At 38.9% G+C, this 26,308-nt stretch overlaps 1 protein-coding gene across 18 annotated transcripts in view; it reads right to left on the minus strand.

The window, feature by feature from the left end:
• ZBTB20 (zinc finger and BTB domain containing 20) overlaps nucleotides 1-26,308 on the minus strand; it is a 911,487-nt gene that overhangs the window by 55,104 nt on the left and 830,075 nt on the right. For all 18 annotated transcript variants that reach the window (XM_037835777.1, XM_037835873.1, XM_037835864.1 and 15 more), the window contains one exon: nucleotides 2,913-3,013. The gene's annotated coding sequence lies outside the window, so the exon portion shown is untranslated. The remainder of the gene's footprint in view (nucleotides 1-2,912; nucleotides 3,014-26,308) is intronic.

The following is a 26,308-nucleotide window of genomic DNA, read 5'->3' on the forward strand; positions in this document are numbered from 1 at the left end:
GCTGAGGATCAAGCAAGCTACACTTGGCCTGTAGAAGCCAATCAAGCCTGGGCACTATGATCTGTTCATTGAAACCAACCTACAGCACTCTTGCTGATCACGTTTCCTTACAATTTATCCTTTCAGGACTTGGGCTAATGTTTTCACATCAATGAAAGATGTTTTCATGCTTAAACCATTTTATTCTCTCAGAGTTTTGTTTTTGTTTTTGTTTTTTAACTTTCCTGGCAGGGCTGATTTATAATGTTTTTTAGTGTCTTTCTCCCTTTCTGCACTAGTCAGGATCCTGGCAGGAAACATGTGGCACACTCAAAGGTCTTATCTGAAGAGAGTTTAATGAAAGGACTGTATACTGAGGTGCACGTAGGCGAAGGGAGCTGCAAGGTATGATGAAGCACCAGGGACTAGCAACAGCGGAAAGCTGTTAATCTCAGCTCTAAACTGTTAAATTGAGAGTTTAACTGAAAGAGTGTTATTCTCTAAGTCCAACCAGAAATGGAGCTGGGAAAGGGGAAAGGAAAAATAAATACCCTGACCTTTATACCCACTCTCAGATCTCTTGCTGATGCCTCCTTTTGGCAAAATTTAAAGAGAAACCAGAAGACAAGAAAGCCTGGGTACTGGAGTCCAGAGAGGTCCGTCAAACGAAAGGATGGATCTGGAGTTTTAGAGGGGCTGAGACTGACGAGCATACCTATTCTTTCCCTTCTCCCTTCTCCTTTCTCCTTCACCCTTTTCTTATCAATCCTATTTTCTGGAAGGAAAGACAAAGCAAAAATAAAATGAAATCAATTCATTCTTTACTTCCCTGTATGTATTTTGTCTATTTGTCATTTTGGGGTGGAGGAAAACTGTCAGCTCTGTGAGAGCAGGGACTTTTGTCTGTTTTATTCATTGCCATATCCTTAGTGTCTAGAAGAATACTGGGCACATAGTAAATGTTCAGTAAATTTTGGTTGGCTGAATAAGTACACTCACCTCCAATATGACAGATTATATAAATATATACATTATTTCATCTAATTATCCCAACAATTGGATAAGTAGGCAGGGCTGCTGAGCATGGTTGTGCAGGTGATGTGGGGGTGGACAGGTGTTAAATCTAACCCTCTCTCCTTTCCTATTCACCCACACGGCTTGAGACCTGGCCCAGGGCACTGTCAACCCACAGGAAGGGGCACATTTTTTTTGTAATTAAGCCACATTTTTATATTTTATCCACCTTATTGATTTTTGTAGCTCATAAGTCTCTTAAGTTTTATCTTTCTTTCATCCATGAGGAAGCTGAGTTTCTGACAAGTGGAGGTGCTAAGATTATAACCCAATACGTTCATTCTCTAGGACCTATGAGAAGAGAAAGCAGTCACTGGCATCCTGCATAGGTGAAATACTTCCTATGGATGTTCACTTTTGGTTACCCTGTGCTTTTCAGGAAACATGAGGTCCTGCTTTCTGGGTTTGTATCAGGGTTCTCTGAAGCACAGGGAGAGAGGAGTGGAACGGAATTTTTTCCCCTTCCAAAGGCCAGAGAAACTTTGGAGCTAGATTACATCCTAATATAGCTGTTGTAATAGCCCCAGCATAGTTACTCTGTGATAAAGAAAAACTCAGAAAACTATCCAGATGTGGGTATTTCTAAGGCACTCCCTGCCCTTGAACTTAAGGACGAATGAAGGTGTTATACAAGTAAGTTCCTGGTATGAGTATGGAATAAAAAAAGTTCTATTTTCGACCTTCTGTCATGTTTTTAACCCCTAGCTCCTTGAGCTCACTAGCACTGCAGAGCTCTCCAATAGTCCTGATGATTCCGATGGTCCCATCTCCATCCTGGCCAGGCAGGCCTACGCAGGTGACCCAAAGCATGAAAGGTAAGAAGCAATGCCTAACAAAACAAAAACTGGCTTAATCCATTTGGGTTTGATTTATGCCAGAATACTAAAGACACAGAAAATCTGAATGTGAAAATCCTACCTGAAGCCTAAGAGGGATGTTAGTCTCCCAGGTTTAGCGTTTTCCAGTAACAGAGATGTCTGTAAAACACCATCCCATTACCTTCCTCATACCCCATAGGAATACTTATGAATACAACAACTAGAATGAGTTTTTGTTTAAAGTTTTATAATTAACTTATTTTGCATGCATAGCTTCTAAAGAATAATTCAAATTTCTGGCTTTTCTGGTAAAAAAAGAGCATATATTCATTTGTTATTTTTAGCAATACTTAATGAATGACATCAATCTTTCATCAAGATTTTCCTAAAGGTATCATATCTCCTACCCCATCTTATTTCTGCAACCTTCTCCTACATAAATGCTGATATGGAGGGAACTAAACCAACTACATAGAGCCATGCATGCAGAAAGCAGAGCAGAGCTCTGGATGTGGCTGAAGGAGCCCAGTGTCCCGAGTGGAGGACTTCGGACCTCTGGAGTAACAAGGAGACAGAAGCACAGGGCACACAGATGCAGCTCAGTCAACAGGTAGAAATAGGCCAGCAAAGCAGGCTCACATATTTGACCAAGGTGGTATGAAATAACAAGCTGCAGTGAGATTCAAGCAGAGTGGCAAGAGGTGACAAGAGGCAAACAGATCAGAACATGAGCTGCCACCACTTCAGGTAGAGATGCAGATGACCAAACAGAACACCAGCAGTCCCTGCAAGGTATGCTCCGACCCAGCTTGGCACAGCCACCTGGTGAGGAGGGAATGGTGCTGCACAGGGCATGTTTCACAGGCTGGAGACTAAGAACTGCTGCAGGCCCCTTAGGACTGAGTCTGGTTACCTTGCTGCATTCAATAGATGAGGCCATCTAAAATTTCACCTGCTCTCACAATTGTGTGTGCGGGTGTTTTTAATTAAACAAAGTGAACTAAGAAGCCTTTCATTTCATTTCAGGCATAATGTACTCACAGTAGTTTCCAAATAAATGGTGTCACTCTTCAGGTAAGTCACTCCAAGGCTTGGGCCTAGTGCAGATGTTCATTGGGGCAGGCAACAGAGAGCGGTTGCATCTAGATCAGACAAAAAACAAAACAAAACAAAAATAGAGCTGTTATATGAATAGGTGGTGGTGAAGGTGATTGTTTAGTTTGAGAGAGCTGGAACTGTGGGACTTGGTGGTGAGGCTGGGTCTGCATCTATGGACCAGAGAATGGCAAATCAGGGAAGGCAGAAGAGAGAGGATGCCACCCAGGCTCTGTTCTCAGTGTTTCTACCTGACTGCTGTATGGTCTGAGATATCAACCATCCCCTGTCAGTACAGCTGGAGTTGATTTTGTGCTTCTCAAGGTAGAACCTGAGTTGGGGGATGAAGAGGAGGGAAGTGGGGACAGTGTCCTTAACCACAGCTGATTCTTCTTTCTGTGTTCTCGATTCTACTTCAGTCTCTCCATTTTTACTGCTTCCTAATCCTTCAGTTCTCACCTATTCTTTTTTTTATATTCATTTTATTGAGTTATATTCACATACCACGCAGTCATACAAAACAAATCGTACATTCGATTGTTCACGGTACCATTACATAGTTGTACATTCATCACCAAAATCAATCCCTGATGCCTTCATTACCACACACACAAAAATAACAATTAAAGTGAAAAAGAGCAATTAAAGTAAAAAAGAACACTGGGTGCCTTTGTCTGTCTGTCTGTTTGTTTGTTTCCTTCCCCTATTTTTCTACCATCTATCCATAAACTAGACAAAGGGGAGTGTGGTCCTTATGGCTTTCCCAATCCCATTGTCACCCCTCATAAGCTACATTTTTATACAATCATCTTCAAGATTTATGGGTTCTAGATTGTAGTTTGATAGCTTCAGGTATCTACCACCAGCTACCCCAATTCATTAGAACCTAAAAAGGGTTGTCTATATTGTGCGTAAAAGTGCCCACCAGCATGACCTCTTGGCTCCTTTTGGAATCTCTCTGCCACTGAAGTTTATTTCATTTCCATTCACATCCCCCTTTTGGTCAAGAAGATGTTCTCCATCCCACGTTGCCGGGTCCTCCCCAGGAGTCATATTCCACATTGCCAGGGAGATTCACTCCCCTGGGTGTCTGATACCACATAGAGGGGAGGGCAGTCTCACCTATTCTTTAAACACCCACTGAGCAGGGCATGTTCCTGAACTCTCGTCTTTTCTCTGCCCTTCCTTGCAATGTCTCCATTTCTTCCCATTTCCTGTAACCCCGAGGAGTTCAGGCTCCTGTAGTGAATTGACTCTTGCTGGTTTCAGAGCTTCGAACCCAGTGGTCTTTACTCAGGCCTAGCCCCTTTGGCTACACTGGGCCCCAAGGACCTGAAACTCCTCCATTGGCTTCTGGGACACTGCATTATCCTGTTTTTCCTCCTATTTCTCAGTTCGTTCTTTTGCCTCTTCCACTGATTTGTCTTCTTTCCCTGTTCCCTAAATGTAGATATTCCTCAAGATTCTTTCCTCAGGCTTTGCCTATGCCCACTCTCTGTGACCTCTGCAAAGACTTCTCCATAGAGAACACCCACATTACTATCTGTAGTTCTTGCTTGTCTACAAAGCTCCAGTCTTACATTCTAAATAACTTTTGGTTATTCGTTCATTCACTTGTTGGTTTGTTTAGTCATTCAGTGCTCACATAGCACCTGGAAAAGATGGATCAGACAGGGTCTCTAACTTTAAGAAGCTCATATCTCCATCAAATTCTATGCCGGCACTTTTAATTCAGCAAGTTTAAAACAGAATTCATTGCCTTCCCCTTAAAATCTGTTCCTTTTCCAGCCTTCCCATTTCCTGCTATTGGTACCACCTTCTACTAGTTATCTGGCCTACAATTAAGGAGCAATCTTTAGTTCCTCCTTTTTCTTGGCTTCTTACATCCAATCAACTGCTAAGTCCTGTGTTTTACCCTCTGGCTGTGTTTCCTGGATCAATATCCTCTTTCTACCCCAACCTCTATTTATCCTTTCACTCCCCACAGCCAGGACTCCTCTGAGAGCTTCCTAACTGGTTTCCCTGCCCTCAATTTCTCTCTACTTCTAGCACACCTTTCTCACCTATGCCACATTAATTTTCTAAAGTACCATTCCAAACGTATCACTGCTTTGTTCAAAAATTTCTTTCATTACTGAATTAAATTCAAACTTTTTAGCTTGGCATTCAAGGCCCCCACAATATGACTCAATCTAATTTCCCATTCATCTCCACAGTTTAATCTTCACTCCAGCAAAATCCCTACCCTTTCCTACCACGTACATGGTGTTTCTTTCCTTTTCCCAATGTCTACATCATGAAATGCAATAGCCACTTTAAGGGTCATTTCAAAGGCCACTCATTTATGAAGCATTTCCCAGAGGAAAGTGCCCTTCTTGAACCAAGTACTTTTTGCACTACTCCGTATATATGATCTATCCAGGCTAATAATTATTTGGGTAATCTGTTTTCCCTCTCTATAAGTTCATCGAAGGCAGGGACAATTTTTGACTTCATGTACACCATAATATACAATGTTTTGCACATAAGTTTGTACTCACCTGGTATTTGATTTAAAAAGAATAAAGAATACTGCTTAGAGTCACGGAAACTGACTGACACTGAATTGGAAAGATCTTAAAGCTCATCTACTCCAACCCCCTCGATTTTTAGATGAGGACATTAAGGGAACTGACTTGCTCAAGGCCACATTCTTGTTAGTGGCTGAGCAAGGATAACTGACACAAAAGGTCACAATTCTCTAAAGATCCATCAGTTTTTGCTCACTACCAAAAGACACAACAGTGACCAGACCAGAGAGAGTGAGAGGTTGGGGTGTGAAAAATAAATATTTTTTGGGTTCCAAAAAATAAAGAACTTGTTTAGACAAATTGAACTAATAAATATTTTTATAAAGTTAAATGATGTTTAAAAAGTGAGGGAGGGTTCATAGAACACAGAAGCAAACTTTTCTAACAATATTAGCAGGAATGATTGTGATAACATTGCAAATACAGCTGGAGTGACAAACTCAGGCTGAAAACAAGAGTGAAGAAATTTCTCATGCTTTGGAAAAGCTGTGGATTTAGGTGGAAGTTGTTGGAATTTAGCTGGAATTTAACTATACAATTGCTATACAAGCTGGAAGTTGGAATTTAGCTGGAATTTAACTATACAATTGCTATATAGCATTTGTATATATCATTACCTTATAAAAATATAGGCCATGGACAATCTTGCTGTTATGCCACATTAACACTGTGTTTTGCACCTAGTTTTGCCTAGTATTCATTCTCTAGGTTTGCTTAAAATTTTACCTATTTTTCTTTCCTTATATTACTAATTTACTTGAAGAACTATGTAAAACTACTGCAAATCTGTTCTAACTTTCTTCCCTTATTCTCCTCTTGTAGTAAAAGAAGCATTAATTGTTTAATCTCCTCTCTATCCTCATCCTCCAACAGAATCATTTGATCTCAACTGAAGATGAAAAGGCCAACAAAACATGCCCTGAAGATAATAGTGTTTACCCAGACTTTTCTTGGGGATCTCAATAGTTTTTGCTTGGCCAGAGGAGCTTGGCTCTTAAATGTTGTCCTATAGTATTTCAAGACTTCAGCTGCTTCTCCCAGGTGAACACTTTACTTACTAGAGGAAAAATTTGGTACTATTAATCAGTTCATCTTGGTTAATATGGTAGAGCCGTGCTATGCACTGCGACATCCATTAGATAGCAACATTCCAGCTGCCACATAAACAGCAAATTGGGCTCAAGAGCTCTTCATTGTTCTTACTAAACCATTACAGGACTGGACAGGCATCAACAACACTTCACCAGACAGAGCTTCCATCTTTTTTTCCCCTCCCTCTGGCAACTACATTAAAGTGATAATGGAAATCACTGATTGATACCTCTAGTATCGTGCAATGAAAAATCACCTGTAAATATACAAATCCATTGTGTAATCAGATAAACGTAATATAAATATATGTAGCATTTCACTTAAATTGTGCATTTTATAATTAAATAGAGTTGTAGTCTTCCTGCCCTTTAATCAAACCCTTCTTTTTCAGCCCCACATTTTGCTGCTATGATCTTCCTATCAGTTTTTGGCAAACTGTCACCTATCTCCTTCTTATTTTTCCTCATTTTAGCACACACTTGAAGTTCTGTTAATCAGAACTACTCCATTGTCTGTCATGTTTTATTGCTTAAAATGTGGTTACACTTTAAAAAAGATTCGAAAATGGTTTCGTGGGGTTTCCTATTTTTTCTCTTTTAATAACTTCCATTCCACTTCCCATGCACTCAGTCTGTAAGTCAAAAGACAAGTTTGGGGGCTCTTGGTGCCACAAAATCTCCCCAGAATCTGGAAATCCTGATTCCCTCTGCCTCTTACATCATCGCTGAAATAACGAGTCTGCTCTTGGAACCCAGCTGGCAAGGTTCTTGATGATGTCAGAGGCAGAAGAGACAGCAGGTCACTTCTCTTCCAGCTTGTTTCATTGTTGATGGCTCTGCAGATCTGTCTGGGAAGCCCGTAAAGAGCAGAGCTATTATGTAACACAATGCCACATATCACTCTGATGGAACTTTCTGTAGGGGTCTCATTTCAGTACAGCCCATCCTATTCTTTGGTGCAGTCACACCAGATCATTCTAAAATTATGAAGGGGGCCTGCATGATTAAAGCATACAAAAAAGATCATAGTTAAAATAATAGCTATCATTTGCTGGATGTCGACATTTTGTCACAGATAGTACCAGGCATTTTTATATGTAAAGACATTCTCATTTAATGTTCACAACAATGCCATGAGGTAGGTATTAGTATTTCCACTTTACAGATGAGGAAAACAGACTCAGAGAGGTGAAATAACCAGTCCAAGATGAGAAAGCTAGTGAATAGCGAGGCCATTAATTCAAATCCTGATTTCCTGGGCTCTAGTTCTGTGCTCTTTGCACTATACAGTAACTGCTCAAACGCAGCATGGATACATTTCTAGTTCTCACTGTGATTTCAGCACAAGGAGGATACTTATGCTCTCTCCATGGAGAGTCAGAGCCACTGGGAGAGATTTGGAAGAACAGACTTTAGGTGAAGAAATTCTTTCAGAAACTATCAATAAGTACCTTTCTAGCTCCTTTCTAATGGGTCTCCTCAAACGTCAATGAACAAATGCATCATCCAGGGGAGTTGCTAAAATGTTTTTTTTGATACAGCATGTTTGGGTGGGGTCTGAGATTTAAGCTTCCAGCTGGCGCTGACACTTGGTCTGGGGACCATGACATCTTATGTCTGATATTCTCCTTCCTACCAAGGGCTGTTTTTGAAGGAGTAGTTCAAGCTGAATAACTTAGTTAACAGCTCACAAGGCATGGCTGGCTGCCAATTCTGTCCAGTTTGTCAGGTCATCAGGCATTTGACAGAATTAAAGGAGTTTCTAGCATAGAGCATATTGTGAAAAAAAAAGAAGTTTCTAGATCCCCTGGGGCTTCTCCCCAGCCCCTATCCTTTTGTCTCTAACATATGAAGTTCCTACTTTTTACATTATTGTTATTTTTAACAATAATTATCTGATAATAACTCAAACAGCACCTTTCCTCTGAGAAATCCAACAAGCTTTACTAACCTTAATTGTCTAACAGCAATTCCCAGGTGTAGATAAAGCTGTCTCAAAGATCACAGTAAATTTAAAATTGTTCCACTTCCCTCTTTTCCTCATCCCAAATGTAGTAATGAATTAGTGATGAGGGGTTACTAAATGGCAAAGACCCACTATCTATTATTTGAGGCAAAGGAAATGAAATCAAGGGAAAAATCAAAGAAATAATCAGCAGAGAGGTGATTGTGGGGAATAGAATGTTGGTGAGAAAAAGAGGGAGTGTTAAAAAGAGTAAGAGAAAGAAGAGAAAAAAAAATCATAGAACTAGCTGAGTGACCTTGAACGAGTCATTTAACCTCTAGGTGACTCAGCTTTTCCATCTGTTAAGAGGCAGAGGCAGATATGATTTTTAAGGTCCCTTAAAATTCTAACAGTTCCCTGAGAAGAAAGATGTCAGAATTCACTTAAGTAGCGCATCAGCCTGTTAATCCATTAAAACTGTTAAAGAAGTCTATTTGACTTTTAACTTTTTAACTAATTACTTGAAATGAGTCCCCAAGTCTATATCACTAATCCCACCTCTCTGGAAACTGGTGAGAAAACTATTTAATGAATAAGGCACTGAAGCATCATGGCCAAACAAAGTAACCTTCAGGAACCCTATCTCCAGCATTCCAATGCCTAAAAAGTGTTTTACATGTTAAAGGTTTAGCTTGTTAATTAACTTCTAGTTAATACCCATATCCAGAAGAAATACCTCTGATGGCTTAAAGACCCCTGGGATGGCCCTGCCAACAGAAGATGGAATCATAGTCCCACTGTTTGTTACATTAAGTCTATGTTAATTTTCTCCACAGAGACCTCTTGATTCTTCTTTGATAATTCACAAACAGTTAATATGAGTTACAGATCCCAAGAGGCTTAACATTATCATTTACAACTGATTCTTATTTTTTAAAATAAGAGATCTTTAGGATCAGGTGATAGAAATACAATTTTGGTTAAGATGATTTTCTGGTTTTAATGAATACCTGGTGATGAGGACTCTTCCTCTAAGTCATCTGACACTGGAATCTTCTGTTCAAAAAGCCTGCCCCAGATCCTGGTTATAATGCTATTTTATGTTTTGTAATGAAGATTCCAACATGAGCATGATTTACTGTGCATGTTATTTGGTGTTACATCAGAGTTTTCCATACTTGGCCCCTTGCACTGAGCATGTTTTCTGGACTAATCATTACAGTTTTTTGACTAAATGGAAAAACAGGTGCTGAGAAATATCAAAGTAGCATTACCCCAGATGACTCACTCTGTCACAATCTCCAAAGTGAACATCACTTCCCTTCTCCCACTCCCAATATCTCAATAGTAATTATGGTGACTGTTAATTAAATGCTTACTGTGTAGTAAGCACTGTGTTTGGCATTTTGCATACATTATTTAACTTTATTTCTTACAACCATGCTTTGAAGGTGGGAATTGTATTTCCACTTTACAGATGAGAAAACTGACATTTAGGAAATGTAAAGCAATTTGCTATGGGTCATGAAACCAGAGGGTGGCAAAACAGGGCTTCAAGGCCAGATTTTAATCACAATTGCATAGGGCTTAAGTTACACCTAACTTTCAATCATGAAACCACTGATCTCCTTCCATCATCTTCATCCTCTTCACCTGAGATCCTCTCACTAGATTTATACTAGATTCTCCATCATGGGCCTCTAATGCCTTCCAGCACTTGTTTTTCATCTTTTTCAAAACTTCCTACTTGATTTATGTTTTCCCTCTCTAATTTGGTTGATACTTTAATCCAAAAATCCATGACCACTTCTTTTCAATAGCCTTCACCACCACCATTCTTCTTCAGCTAGATCTTAGTCCTCCTCACCACACCAGATTACTCTACTTTCAAGGAGTCATATTTGACATCAAGTGTTCTGACCCCAGTTTGTGACCTAATCTTCCTTAATGCTTAAGGAACCTACTCTTTTCTCCTGGTTCATTAATAGGACCCTGTTGGCTTTACCAGATATCTTTTGTTCAGTCTGACTTCACCCCATGACTGGCCATTTCCATACTGGTCTTAATATCCCTCTAGATTTCCTTGCTTCCCTGACCTTCTATGTATATGTTCTTTGACCTGCCTTCTCTGACATTATTCAACCATGGATCCATATTACCACTGATCTATCCCTCCTACTCCTAGTACAAAACCCTTCAAACATATGCCATCTGAATCTCACTCCTGCCTAGGGTTTCCAAGTGCAAGCCTATGGCAGTTTTTCTTACTATGTTCTACTTTTATCAAGTCCCATTCTCCATTCTTTTTTTTTCCTTTCAGTTAATGACTGTGCTGGTTTGGATATATTATGTCCCCCAGAAAAGCCATGTCCTTTAATACAATCTTGTTAGGGGCAGACTTATTAGTCTTTTGATTAGGGTGGAAACTTTTGATTAAACGTTTCCATGAAGACATGACTCACCCAACTGTGGGTGAGACTTTTGATTAGATCATTTCCATGGAGGTGTGAACCCCACCCTTTCTGTATGGGTCTTGATTAGTTCACTGGAGTACTTAAGAGAGCTCAAGAGCCTACACAGCTGCTGATGCTTGGAGATGCTTGGAGATGCAGACAGAAGGATGTTTGGAGATGCTAAGCTAAGAGATGAAGCCCAGAGTTTGCCCCAGAGAAGCTAAGAGAGGACTCTCAGATGCTTAGAGAGAGAGAAATACCCCAGGAGAACCAAGCAGAGAGTTGAGAAAAGCTAAGAGACACAGAAGGCTAGAGACATTTTGGAGAAAGCCATTTTGAAACACAACCCAGATTATGGAACAAAGGACCAGCAAATGCCAGACATGGGCCTTCCCAGCCAACCGAGGCCTTTGGCCTTCCTTCAGTGAAGATATCCTCTTGTTGATGCCTTACTTTGGACACTTTTATGGCCCTAGAACTGCACATTTGTAACCTAATAAATTTCCTTTATAAAAGGCAATCCATTTCTGGTATTTTGCATAATGGCAGCTCTAGCAAACCAGAGCAATGACCTTGTCTCCTTCTTTAGTAAAAGGATCTAGGCCATCCAGTGTGGGAAGCTCATGGCTCTCACTTCTTTCTCAGACATCCATGAATTTTCACCATTTTGTTTCCTCAAGATATATCTATAACTTTTCCCACACTCCCTCCCTTCCTGGAGGTTATCCCCTGCATCTGACCTTTATCCTTTCCTTTGGTTCCATCAGTGATACCTCCGTTTGTTCTGCAATTGATGGCATATCCATTCCTAATATTACTAGATTAATCATCACAACATACTGTTTTGCTCTGCCTTCAACTCCTGCTCTTCAAAACCCTTATATGTGACATACCTCAAAGTGAGCCTTCTAGAACTCTAGAACTGCAAGGCACACCTCAAAAAAAAGTTTCTTGGTCAGATAAATTTAGGACTGTCTACTATATGTCCCTCTTGCAAACTCACAATGCACATAAACTTACTGGATTACAAATTTAACAGATTACAGAATCCCCCCCCCCCCCCTTTATATGGAACACTTGACCTTAGAATATATTTAGGGTAAGGATGCTTTAATGGATTTCCACTAGTTCCAAATTCTTTAGCTTGGGAGTGTACGTTCACCAAATCTATATCAAATAAGTCCTCTCAGATTTCTTTTTCATTAATACCTCATTCATTTAAGTCAGTTTACTCATAGGGTATCAGAAAGACTGAGTACATGCATATCTCTGAGCCCTTGAACATATCATTTTGCCTGCTTGGAATGCCTTTAGCACTTCTTTCTTATCTAGGTGTTTCTTCTCCTTGAAGGCCCAAATTAAATCTTGTACTCTCTATGAAACTTTTCCTTGTGAAAACTGCCTTGGCCCATAGTGACCTCTGTCACTCATTTAGCACTTGAATGGTTACAGTTTCATGTCTGTTTTCTATAAGCTTGATGAGAATGTAAATCATCTGAGGTATGAACCTCATTTTGTCTGATACAGAAACTCCAGCACAGTGTAGCCCTTTGGGCATAGTGGGTGCTTATTGGTATATTATTGATTATAGACAGAAATGGATAACATTAGGGCTTGATAAGTCAAAAGTTGGCTTCTGTAGCTATTGGGATAGTTTTGTATGCTAACGGCCCAGTTGGAATTTACCACTGCCTTGCTGGGAAGAAAAGCCACCCACTATCACTGTTATCACCTCCACAAAGGCTAGACCTAGAAGAGAAAAGACAGTTCTGTTCTTAGGTAAAAATAAGAATCTGTATTAGATGACAAAGGGGTGGATGTGGCTTCTATTTCTTTAATACCAAAATGGAGAGAAGGGAAAGATAATCTAGAAACATCAAAGGGCCCATGAAAAGGACCATTGGAATAAATACCTCTGTACAGATGATGAAATCACCATCATGATCATTAAATCATTGTAACTTGTTGGAAAAGAAAAGGCTGTTTTCCTGCACAAGGAAGTCAGGACCAGTCTTGTGCAAGGGTCCACTGCTTCTCACAGTGCCTGGTATACGGAGTATGGAGCAATTGCTTGCAGAATGTCAAATGACTGAACGTGCCACCACAGTTCAGTCATATTCCAACCTCTAGCTTTTTGGGACAGTCTGGAGATTCATCACATTGGGGAAATCAAGGCAGCTTTACCAGCTGCTAGGCAGAGCATGTAACTCTCAAACAATGATCTCTGTTTTTTCCATAAAGCTCTTTTATTCCACACCACATTAGTGCACAGAGCAGGTTGTAAGTCTAAGGCTAGTGTGTAATAGCTAGATATTAAGGGGCTTTAAGTTTTTCAGATTAGATATTATTTGAATTTGGGACTTAATAGGTTCCCTAATAGTGAGTTTGTAGTAAGGCAAGGACTAGAAATCGGGTCTCTTAATGCCTAGTCAAGGGAGTTTCATTATGTTAGTGAAATGAGTTCAGCTTTCTTTCTTAAAACTGCACCAACAAATGCCTATCATGTTTCAGCAGAAGGGAAAATGCATACCATTAAAGTACAGTCTGCAAAGTACTTTGCTACCTTCCTGGATAAAAAGTGGTATACAAATAAAAGATGTAATTAAAAACTATTTTATAGATGAGAATGTTTACTTTAAAATAGGTATAGATTGTATTATGTAATGTGAAAATAGGAGGATGATGGTAAAAATTTTTTAAATAGAAAATTCTTTGTCAGTTCTTAGACTTCCTAACAGTATATTAGAGTGTTATTAGCAATTAAAAATACATTTTTTAAAACCGGAATTTTTAATGTGGGAGATTATTGGGTGGGTGAAGCTAAATGGTTTAGATGTTTTTCTGTCCTACCTTTACCTAGAGGTGGCTTTCTGGACAATTTACACAGTTGAGAGTGAAAATGAAGGGTGGTGGGCCTGCTGGGGGCTTAACAGACCACTGGGGGAAGGATGCTGTTTCCTGAGAGTCATGGGCAGTTTTTGCTATAAAGTATCTTGGTTTCATCTTTGATGGTAAAAAAAAAATAGTTTACCCTTATGTCCTGGGTGAAGTCTGAGATCTCTGCATCTCTTTCCTGGGTGTCACCCTTTGTAGAGGAAGGGGGATACTATTGAAAATGCTTTACATTGATTTAGACAGATTATAAGTTATCCAGTACTTTTACAGAAACTCTCTAAAATTGGGTTCTCCCATCATGAGTTACATAAATGAGAGGATCAAGGCTCAGGGAGGTTAAGCCACCCAGATAATGACCAATAGAACTTAGGTCTTCTGGAAGAACATCCATCCCCCCACTTCCCCCACATTCCCCTTGCCAAATGCCATGGCTACCAACAAGCTTTGTAGTAAATCAGAGAAACAGAGCCTTAGCTGGAGAATCAGAAGATCTGCTGGTATTCCTGGATCAGATAAGAAGTAGCTGTGGGATGGTCAAATCACTTAACTTTTCTGAGCCTTATTTTAATTACTTATGAAATCACAGGTGAGGAATCCACGAATGGTAAAAAACCCTCCAGCTGTCAAATTTCCCACCCGTAAAGCGGTATTGATAATAATGTATGTTTTGCCTGTCTCACAAAGGTAAGAGGCTAAAATAAGCTGATGCATGTGGAAGTGCTCTGCATACTCGAGAGTACTGAATCAATGTAGCTTCAAAGACTGACTACCGGAGCAATTAGGAAAAGGTCCAGTGAGAGTGTGTGTGTGGGATGGAGCAGAGGTGACAGCCAGTCCATTTTCGTTCAGCTTTTGGGAGAAGCTGTAATGAAGTGCCAGCACCAGCTCAATTCCTACTTCCTCCTCTCCTCTTCCAGCATGCTGCAGAGCATCACTTGAAGAAAGTTTCTTGAGTGGGCGAGCCAAACACTCAAGTCCCAACCTTTCTGACTAGAAGCCACTGAGAAGTCTGAGCCACAGTGCTGGTGACTGTCACTGTTCCTCCAGATGTGCCCAAAACACAGGGGAGACCCTGGGGAGGGATGGATAGGTCACTGGGGAGGGAGGTCAGACATCCCTGCTCCTGAGGCCTGGCTTTCTCTTGCATGCAGCTCCAGCCCACATGATTTCACCTGGCAGCCCCAGGAGACAGAGAAGATCTAGAATTAGAAGGAGCCTCCTCTCCTGATAACCTACGTGTCTGATTGAAAGGCAGAGGGTATCAGGAGAATGGCTGCACTGAGTCGGCATTGATTTCTCCAGCCTTTGTCTGCGTCTGGTTTCTGTCTCGTTTGGAGGTGGTTACTGTTACTACAAGCAGCGTGAATCATGTCTCTGTTAAAAAACAGAGCTTCAATTGTCTTACATAACCCCTGGTAACTGAACGTCTAATAATAGCAAGCCATTTCCAGGTAGGGAAATCTGTCTACCTCCCAGACACATACACACACATACACACACACACACACTCGACTTCCAATGCTTCTCTGTAGAGTGAGACAGATAGAGAGGAGGCAGAGGGAGAAACGGGAACAGCACAATTAAGTTTGCTTGCATTTAAAATATACTGAATATTCCTGCATCACAGGACCTGATGACAAACGTGTTTAACTGAGCTAGTTTAATAAACTGTAGGAAACATGCATTCTTTTCAGAGTATTTGAAAAAGCAAGGAACCCCGAACACACCAGACAGACAGTTTCTCCAACACTCCAAAAACCTCCAAACCTCAAAGATGGAAGGTGAGTTTAACTGGATTAGTTACTAGCTTGCAATAGCTAGGTTTAATTTGAAAAGGACTTTTTCTCCTTTCCTTTTTGTTTGACCAGAGTGATATTTCAAAGGTTCTTGGATGCAGTCATTGCATAAAGTTCCAGAAAGTGAAAAGCAACTGAAAATAGGCTGCAGTGTCCCACTATGCAGGATACACAGTGTCAGGAGCTGTTATCTGAGCCACTTTTTTTGCGGGGGTGGGGGGGGTAGGAGTGGAGAGAACACTGCATCTGTGAACTTGTACTTCTCCCATGAACATATTCTCTGGCTGTAATACATGATGAGGTCTTTTCATACATGATCCCCACTCAGCCACCCATGAAGGTGATGACCAAAATGCAAAATAATAGGACAGGCTGAAAAAGTGACTTCTAAAATACATGAGTATAAATTTTCCTTTCAAACATTCAATTGAGAAAAAAAAAATAATGGGGGGATAAGCCAGACACAAAAGGACAAATATTTTATGATCTCACTATTATTATATAATTGTAACAAGCAAACTCATAGAGTTAGAATCAAGAAGATGAGTTACCAGGAGATAAATCAGGGTTAGGGAAGAGGGAGTTGATGCTTGGCTTGTACAGAGTTTCTCTTGGGGTTGATGGCAAAGGTCTGGAAATGAATGGTGTGTGATGGTAGCACATTATTGTGAGCATAATCAATAGCACTGAACTATATAAGTGAAGCTGGTTAAAAGGGGAAACTTTAGGATGTATATATTACTAGAATAAAAATTAGAAGATAAAACATAGGACTGTACTGCACAGTGAACCATATAGTAGATGATGGACTATAGTTAATAGCACAAGTTCAAGAATGTTCTTTTGGAGGTTATAACAAACGTATGATACTAACACAAGTACAAGGTGGTAATAATAAAGTGGTGTAATGGGAAAAATATACCTAATGAAAATCATTGATGATAGAACTGATTTAATAATCTTTCATCAATTTAACAAAGGTAACCACTGTTAAGAAAATAGTACAATAACAAAAAAAAAGTGCTATCATCAATAGTAGCAAATGTTTTACATCAGTGCAAGATGTGGTGTATGGGAATCTTGTATTTTATGCATGATTGTTTTGTAAACTCACAACTTTTCTAATTTTATATATATATATATAATGAGAGGGGGGTCTAGAAGAGCAAGTTCAAAAGTTTATGATGAAAAAACAATATAAATTTAACACATACATTTCTCATCTTCTCATTGTCATATCCTGCCCATCCTAAGACAAATCACTGCAGATCATATTTTTTGAGTGTGAATTCCCAGGAGCCAAGTTGTTCTAGTTTTCATGTAAATCAGACTGGGGGAGGACTGTGGAAAACCATAGACTGAGGCTACATCCTGCCTTTCATTTAGGCTAGGACCACAGAAGGAAAACTTTCTTCTCTGTTTTGACTGTTCAGTACTGTGTGAACCAGTAGTGTAGGGTAGTTCAAACCCAAGAATGTCCTAGACACTGAAGACCAGCACTTGAGCTATCGTGCATACTCTTCAGCTGTTTAGGGATATAAAAAGGCATATGGAGATAGTTGTATGTGAGAATGTTTGCATGTTCCCTCAAAAGAGGATTTACCCTGCCTATTTCTTTTTGGAATACTTCTGAAATCCATAAACAAAAGAATTGAATGGAAGAAGGAAAGAAGAGAAAGAATAAAAAAATAAAAGAGAAGAGGGAGGAAGAAGGGAAAATACTAATGTTTCATTATTCCTACTTACAAATTTGCCTGGTTTTGGTAACAAAACTACTACTGCTCTCTGGTAGTCTTTGCTACTTGCCATAAGGATGTGGTTTCTAAAACAAATGAGTTCTAGGTTTTTCTCACAAATATCCAATTGCAGAACAGTAGGAATCTTGACAACTAAATCATCCTCATAACAACAGGACCACAGTGGTGGAATGTGGCCACTGGGGCTAGACTCTTCTGCTTATTTCACGTGCTTTGTGAATTATATTGTTCTTAGGGTTCTTAGAGCCATGAGATGCCATGGTTTTATTCACAGAAGGTTTTTCCCTCTACTTAACTATGACTATATTGCAAAATGGTTCCTGCTTCTGGAAGAGCAGGAGGTTTGCCTCTTTCACTTCTCCTGGCCTCAAAAAACCAGACCTATTCTATGTATCTGTGAGGCCATGATACTAACCTGAAATTTCAGGGCACTGTTCAGCCAGTTCCTACACAGTGGTGTGCTTGGCACCTGAGTAAGGACTTGGTGGGCCAGGAACATTTAAATTGTAAACATGAATTATTATATTATTTTGCATTGCAATAAGAAGAGTTTCTCTGTGTTGTTACTGTCAGGTTGATCATAATAACCATATGTGGTGCAACAAACCACACAACATAGGATCAGAAGCTTGGAGTCAATATTTTCAAATGACCCAGAGATTTTCATTTTTTTTTTTTTTTGAAAAAGAGAAACTCTGGATGCTTTTTGTTCCCCTTTCAATAAGCATTTATTGAATGCTTACTGTCAGTGAGGGACCCTTTACTCACAGAAGAGAGTTAGGCTATGCCAGACTCTCACCATGTTCTTTCTCTTCTAACACTGAACAAAGTATCAGTAAAACACCAAATACAGCTTTTTTTGAACCTGATATGCTATCGATATTTAATAACTGGTCATGCTGATGATAGTAGTAAGGAGTGATATTAATGACAGTGGGAATGCCTTCCTTACAAAGGCAAAGCTATTTAAGAACATCTCAGGGACAACCCAGGGTGGGTGAATAAGCAGATCCGGTCTGACTTATTTATACATTCCAACAAAAGTCTGGGATTCTAGAAACCTTGTAAATTCTAGTAATATGATCAGTCCATTTTTTTTTATAAGTATCATAGGGTTCATATAAAAAGGAGATGTGTATGTTGATCTAATGAGCTTTCCTGTATTTGTAGAATACTCAGAATGCTTGAGAACCCATATTAATTTTTAGAATCATTTATGAGTCTGACAATTAATTATTATAAAATAAACTTCATTCCAAAAAAATTAATTGCAACAACGAGAGAAACCAGTTGACAATTAAGATACACAAAGCAGAGTTGGAGGGATAGGGCAAAGTTAGAGTTGTTCTCCAAAATAACTACAGAAAAACTGAATTTTTGAATGGTTTGGCTAACAAGGGATCTGACTTTAAATCAGAAGATCTAGGCCCCCAGCCATGTTCACGAATTATTATATGATCTTAGGCAAGTCATCAAACTTTCTCCTGGGTCTGAATTTTCTCATATGTAAAAAAGGAGTGTTGGATTAGATGGTCTTTAAGATTCTTTCCAGTTCTAACATTTGGTGATTTAAAAATAAGAAAAGATGAAAGAGCAATTCTCCCTTCCTCTTGTTTTGGTAAATACGTTGCTTTCTCTTGCTCGGTCTATATGGTTTATACCGGGTTTTAGGTTTCTGGGTTCTAGCGGTCACATAGTAAATATTCAAGTCATCTTCTGATTAATACATGGGAGAATAACAGGGAAATAATCCTCCATTTCTTTGTATATCAATGTCTCTTCTCAATCAGGCTTATGCCTAAGGTAAAAACAATCATTCTCCTGGCACTGATGAAGATTCTCCCTCATCTTCCCCACAGGCCCTCATCCATGACCATGCAAGCTTATCTGATTGGGTCATTTGTATATTTACATCTGGCTATTTTTTCTCTTCCAACTTGTTTATGAAATCTCTGGTAAATACAAAGCTGCAGAAACAAAAACAAACAAACAAAACGAAATAGCTCTGTCTGAATAATTTACTTCAGTCAAAGCAGTATAAGAAAAGATTCTAACAGGGAGAAAAATACCTCTGTATCACAGAAAAGACTAAATAAAATGTTATATCAATGAGAGTTTCATATGTTGCTATTGTTTTTCATTTTCAAAGAGAATGTTACATATTGGATTGATAGCCTGGTGTACAGACGTGGATATTTCTCCCAATAGCTCTCAGGACACTGCATCCTGAGCAGGCACGCCGGTTATCCATGACTTGCTCTTTTCTACCTCTGTCCTGTTTCTTTGCTGGTGTAATTCTCTTCACCCAGAATACCTTCCACTTTCATCCCTTTACTGCCCACAATTCCCCCTATCTTTCAAGACCCACCTAGCTCAAGCCTCATTTCCAAGAAGCAGCTTAGACTGACCCAACTTGGGACCCAGTGATAATTTTTGTGGATAGCAAGAGTTTTAGCCCTCATGATAACTGGAGTCTCTGAGACTGCCCATCTAGGAAGAGCTCAGAAAACACCAGGAAAAAAAGACTGTCAAGGATTGCAGGGTCCTCACAAAAGGAAGAAATGCAGGCCTAATATAGAAGCTGTGGTACATAAAAGTTGTAGCGTTGTATATTAGGGATTGTGTTAGAATGACACAGATTCTAAAGGTATTGCATCTTTCTTTCTCTTCCTTTCTTCCTTTCCTCCTTCCCTTCCCTTCCCTTCTCTTCCCTTTCCTTTCCTTTCCAATCCTTTCTTTCTTTTAGTGAAGGAAAAAAGACACTTTGTCTCTTAAAGGAAGGAGTTAAGACATTGGATATAGCAACACACAGTATCACAGTTTGTTCACATTAATTATGAAACTAAATTGTCAAGATTTTAGTATGGAGAATATAGGGCACAGCTAAAGTAAACAAAGACAGTGATATGTGTATGGAATCTGCCTTGCTAGTCCCTCAATCGGAGTGCTCCCCTCTGTCTGATGGCCAGACCATGCATTATCATAAACTTTGACAATGCCTGGCACGGCTTAATTGAAGGGCCATGAGATAGCCTAAGAGTATAAGATGGAATGAGGCTCAGAAATGCTAGATGCTTTTTATATATATGTATATGATTTTATTTATGTGTATATTTATATGTCTATATATACAAACATTATATTTGTATGATGTTTGGCAACCTCACTCATGGTATTCCTGTGAAGTAGGCATGTGGTAAACATAATTAGCCCATTAAACAGATGGTAGGGCTCTGGCATATCTCACCGTATTCTAAAATGGTGGAGCTGTGAGCAAGGATTGAAGAGAGAGAGAGTGCAGTTTGATATACAGTTAACTGCAAATCTTTGTGAATTGCTACTTTCCAAAAGACAATTTTGGTAAGCTGCATTTGGCTGAGAACTGGGGATGGTTTGGGGAGTTTTAAAAATATACAAGGGGACAACTTTTCACCTTCATTCAGATATAGTATCTTCATTTTTACTTCAGAATTTCTACTTGGCATGTCTTTTTTTTTTTTTTTTTTTTAATTTGCTCAGCAATTTGGAAGTTTGCTTCCAAATTAAGAAAGTTAAGAAAAAAAGGCTGTTTTTCAAAAAATTCTGGGTAAGTGTTATTTTCTTAATTGTCTTAACAAACTGCACTACTAGAAAGGATAAAGTTGAAAAGAAGTTGTGTAATATAAACACATCCCTGCCATTGAAGCAAAATGAGCAGCTATGTCCATCCCAGCTAAGTCATGTGGCCAAGGCATCACCACACATTTATGATACAACTGGTTTTGGAGAGCCTGTAACTAAATATTCAACCCCAATTCTTTGTCAATTGAAATTGGGTCTGACAGAAAGGAAAGGGTTACTAAATGTTAAGACTTGAATTTACAAATGTATTTGAACTGGCTTCAAGAAGACATGAAACATCAATACATCTGGAGAGTAGAACTTGCAATTGACTGTTCTTTACCATCTGGTCTCAAGAACATTTTCTGCTTGGAAGTTGCATAAGCAATGAAAAAACACACAACCAACTTCCTGTACCATGTTTTTGGTCACTTATAATGACGCATTACAAAGTAAACCAGCTAAATATGAGCAACTGTGCCTTACTCCAGATGACAACATACATTATATAACTAAGATCACTGACAGAGAACATCTTTATTTTAAGAGACCTGGACTTAAAAAAAAAAAAAATCAAGAATATTCTTCTTCTAAGGTGTTCATCCTGACTAGTTTTAGCTACACTAATTTTTAATGATACTACAAAACCACCCCTAATTACAAAAAGTGAAATTTTTATCCAAATTAAAAATTGACCTTATAGGTATCAGAAATTTTAGAAATAATGAAATCAACAAAATTGGGGGAAAAAAGACCAAAAAAAAAAAAAAAAAAAGCTATACTGAAGCATGAAATTATACATATATACATATATATTCAGTGGCATAAACTTGCCACTTTGAACAAAGAAATAAATTCTAAACTTTCTTGCAATAGAAAACTTTTGCATCTCTGTTTTATTAGAGTATGCTGATATCATTTAAGATTTTTCTCATGAAACAAATTGTGAATATTCTTTGTTTCTGTATTTCAGTAAAACCTTTTTCTCATTTCTCTTGAGGATCTGCTTTGTCTCTTATTGCCGTAGTCCACTATTCACTGTGGTAGCTCACTGATGTCACTGCCCCAGTTTCTAAGAGCCATCTTCTCTCAATCCTCTGTGCTAGATGCATTTTCTAATCTGTTTTTCACTGGAAAATCAGGTAAATGAGAACTATAGGGACAATAATTCTCTGAGGCAGGCTTTATTCGGAGACTTTGGGACTATCATTTGGATGCTCAAAGGTCTCCATTCACTTCTTTGCTCAGGGTTGTGATTCAGAGGTTTGAGACCACCAGAAATCAGACTTTCAGGTATTATTGTGTAACACAGAGTGTGACATTCATGCATTTTAATTGCAAAGGTTCTTTTAAAAATAGGGTTGCCCAGAAATCCATTCTTGATCACTTTACTCTGATCCATTACATTTCACTCTCTGGATTTTCTCAGGCAATGCAACTAATATAACACTGAGAAGTTTTTTTTAAAAAAAGCACATTTTTAGGGAAAGGTGAGAGAGTCTTGGCAATTGACAGGGACAGAAGCAAAATAATATATAGTCAAGTTAAATTTTTTTCTGGCCCTCCATTTTTTCCTAAACTTTGAACACAACTCTGGCTTTACTGGACATTGGGAAAACAAAACAAAACAGAAAATTATGAAGCCATTTATACTGTGTTCAGAGAAGTAACAACAAATCTTTTCTCTGTTTCCCTAAAAGTGATGTGTAGTAAAACCAGCATAATTCACAATCTTTGATACTCAGGATAGAGGTTGTGTTGAAATTCACCTCAACATTATCCCTGAAAATGGGATTTTCTAAGCAAATTAGTAGTTTTCAGATTGTTGGGGGTGGGACTGGGGGGTATAGGAGCTATGTTTAACCTATATCAAGGGGAGTGTGTGTATAACTCTTTTGAATCACTTTTACACACATCTGAACCTCCTGACAAATCAAGAAATTCTACCTGCTAACATGTTGAAATCTCAGTTCAAAGTACATAAAAATATTCTGTGATTCATACTTTTAGCTAATTCAGGTGGATTGTCCCTTTCTCAGTTTGCCTGTACTGGTAAAAATTAACAAAATAGTCAACTCTAGTTACCTACAATTATATTCTTGTTGGATTTATTAGTTAATTTTTATAATGTGGTTATTTCATTAAAAATGCTTTTGGATAAAGAGACTTTGCAAGAAACCAACAGTTTTATAGCAGCCAAGATTATTGCAGACTAAGGCAGAAGTTCAGGCATAAACTGGTCTTCTAACCAGTTTTCTACAACTTAACTATCATCAGCATCTGAGGACACGGTTAATAAGTTCTGAAATTCATTCACAATACTGTTAATTTTTTAGGAATCTTAGAACCTTGCCTGACCTTTCCACAATCAAGAGAGAAAAACTTCGACGGAATTAGAACCAGTCCTTATGCCCTCCCTTCCTTTCTTCTAGTTTTTCACTTTTTTCCTATTGGAACAATTGCAACACTGCATGTTTTTAAATTCCATAGAAGGCTAACGATTGAATAATTTTCTCACATCTCTGTTTGCACTTCTGCAGTCTGGTTGCATTGATTTGTGTCTCCTAAGTACACATTTCCTTTGTTGGTTACAGATCAATGCTATAGAACAACCCTGCCAGCACCTTCCTGCTGATTTCCCCTCCTCTTTTTGCAGTTTGAAAAACAAAGCACAATTTACATTTTTTCTTTTAAAAATTAATTTATTTGGTTGATAATATACTAAAAGAAGAGAAAGCCCCATAGTTAAAAAATCCCTTAGAAAAGCTGCTCCTCCCAAACTAGTCTCTGCTTCTTTTGCACTGCCGAAAGAGAACTGCCTAGTGGGAGACGGGTGATCATTTGCCATCTAGTCCTGGTGTGCTTCGTTAACCCAATTAAGGTCCTTGTCTTCATATATCACAGGGTTGCCCAAAGCAACACACTGTGATGTCACAGTCAGATATGACCTCATGGCAGGAAAAAACAAAAAGACAGAAAAGGTTGAATGTATCAGCTTTTATTAAAATCTCTCAAGAAGGGTCAAAAAGGAAGATAATGGTTTTTCTCCCCCCTGAGAAAAACAGAGCACAAGCTTTCTCATGTCAATGTGAAAACTCAGTTCTGAAGAGAACCCGGTGCTTTCACTCCGAGTGGGAAAGCATGAATAAAGAAACACAAAGAAATGCTATCATTATTCAGAATGTTACTGCCTACATTTAGCTACAGGTGGAAGTAAGCAGGCACGATTTGATTTGTCCAAATTAAAACAGCAATTTTCCATCCTTTTTTTTTTTCCTTTTAAAAATAGCCAATCGATTTTGACCTAGCTATCACTGACAGTACCAGGTCCATTTTAATATACCACTGATTAGACAGTATGCCCATGGCTGAAGGCACTTCAGCAGGAACAAGCAGAAGCTATTGAAGAAAGCGGGTTGGGGGCATCAAATGCTGTAGCTCCAAAAAGCCTGCAGGGTTAACTCAATTTAGGTGCTACATGATGGCTCAGCACTTCATTTTTGACTCAAACTGGCTGAAATAAATTTCTGGAAATTTGAAGTCTGGAATTCATTTAGTTTTTAAAATTCTGACCTTAAGAACTAAAGCAAATAAATAAAAAATAAAAGTCCTTTGATTTTTTTAAAAAAACATGCATGGGGGAAATACTGTGGCCTAAATTGCAGTGACATCTGAAGTGAAGATGGGAATTTGCCTCTCAGGAACCAGCCTATTTAATCGTATTATGAAAAAGTTAAATTTTCATAAGTTACAGAGTTAAGAGTCATCTACCAAAAGGGGATCTACCTATTTAGCGACCTTAGTTGGGGATACTGCCTGAAAAAGGAAAATACAGAACCAATACAGAGATTTTACGTAGGGTGATTACAAGCTGGGATTCATCGGGCAGCTCTCAGAAAAGTGACAGGATCTCAACTAGTTCTGGAAAATAACCATCTTGATTGATAAATGAGAAAGTATGACCTTAACCAAAGTCTTTATGGCTGGAAAAATAAATGAGAGAGGAACCTTTTCAGGCCACTTTTAAAGAGACCCAATATCCCACAGATGGTTTCTCAGAAAAAGGCAAGTTCCAAGGTATAGATGGATCTGACAGGTGAGGCTGTATTTCAGCAGTGGATCCAAGGACATGAGGCTTGGATGCGAGAATTAGTGAAATCCATTTTTAAAAAGTAAACCTTTTTCTTTCTTTCTTTCTTTTTGCTTCTGTTTCTCCCTTTTCCTCTCTTCCATTATCCTTTACTTAATTTGAATCCTGGCCTTAATAGGGATAGAACTGTTTCCAGAGGTACAATTAAGGTAAGAAATTTCAGGAAGAAAGATCTAATGAGGGGCTTAGGAGCTTTTGGAGGGAGGATATAAAATTGTTTAGAGAGAAAAGAGGAAAAATGAAGAACTCACACATCAAAATCAGCACTGTGGTTTTAGGAGAATAGTTTGGGAGAGACACAGATGGTCTGCATTCTCCAGAACAAAAACAAACAGGAAGTAACAGGGCCAGAGCCCCCTCTCCCCTTCATTCCTCCCTCTGGTATAAATTGGAAAAAAACAAACAAACAACAAAAAAAAACAAACCTGTGTTCAGATCAAAAAGTTTTCCTTCAAATACTGGAAAGTGACCAGGGTAAAAGAAACAAGAGAAAGATGGTGCTGGCAGGTAAAATGCCAAAGGGACACCACATTTTGGGGGTGGAGGAGAAATGAGGGATTACACACACAGGGTTCGGAGAAAACTCAGGCTGCTAATGAATTTAGCAGACAGGTGGCAAATTCGAAGTCTGGAGGAGAGGAAGCTCCTCATTTTGAGCAGTCCATTTTCTGGAGTAGGAGATGGGGAGTACAGGGTGGGGGGGATGATTACTTTTGGGGTGCAGAGGGAGAAGAGTGGCTCAGAGTAGAGAAGGGGAGGGAATAAACTCAGTCAGTTAGGATTTCAGTTCTTAAGACGTGGCTTTCACTCTTGTGAAAAATGTGGTCGAAATCATTTACAAATCATTAACAAATCAAGAAAACTGTAACTTGAAAGCGATTAAAACAAAAAATTTTGTGTTGTATATTTGTTACTACAATAAAAAGTTAAAAAAGAAAAATTAAGAGCTCTTCTGTTCCAAAGTCTAAATGCTGATGAACTGCCTAGAGCAGCAAGCTCAAAAATCCATAAAATGGGGATGCAGAGCCATAGCAGAGGCATGTGAAATGTCCCAGTTACCTCCTTCCCCTACCCCCTTGAACAGC

The sequence above is a fragment of the Choloepus didactylus genome, chromosome 1 (genome assembly GCF_015220235.1).
Source record: "Choloepus didactylus isolate mChoDid1 chromosome 1, mChoDid1.pri, whole genome shotgun sequence".
Lineage (NCBI taxonomy): Eukaryota > Metazoa > Chordata > Mammalia > Pilosa > Megalonychidae > Choloepus > Choloepus didactylus.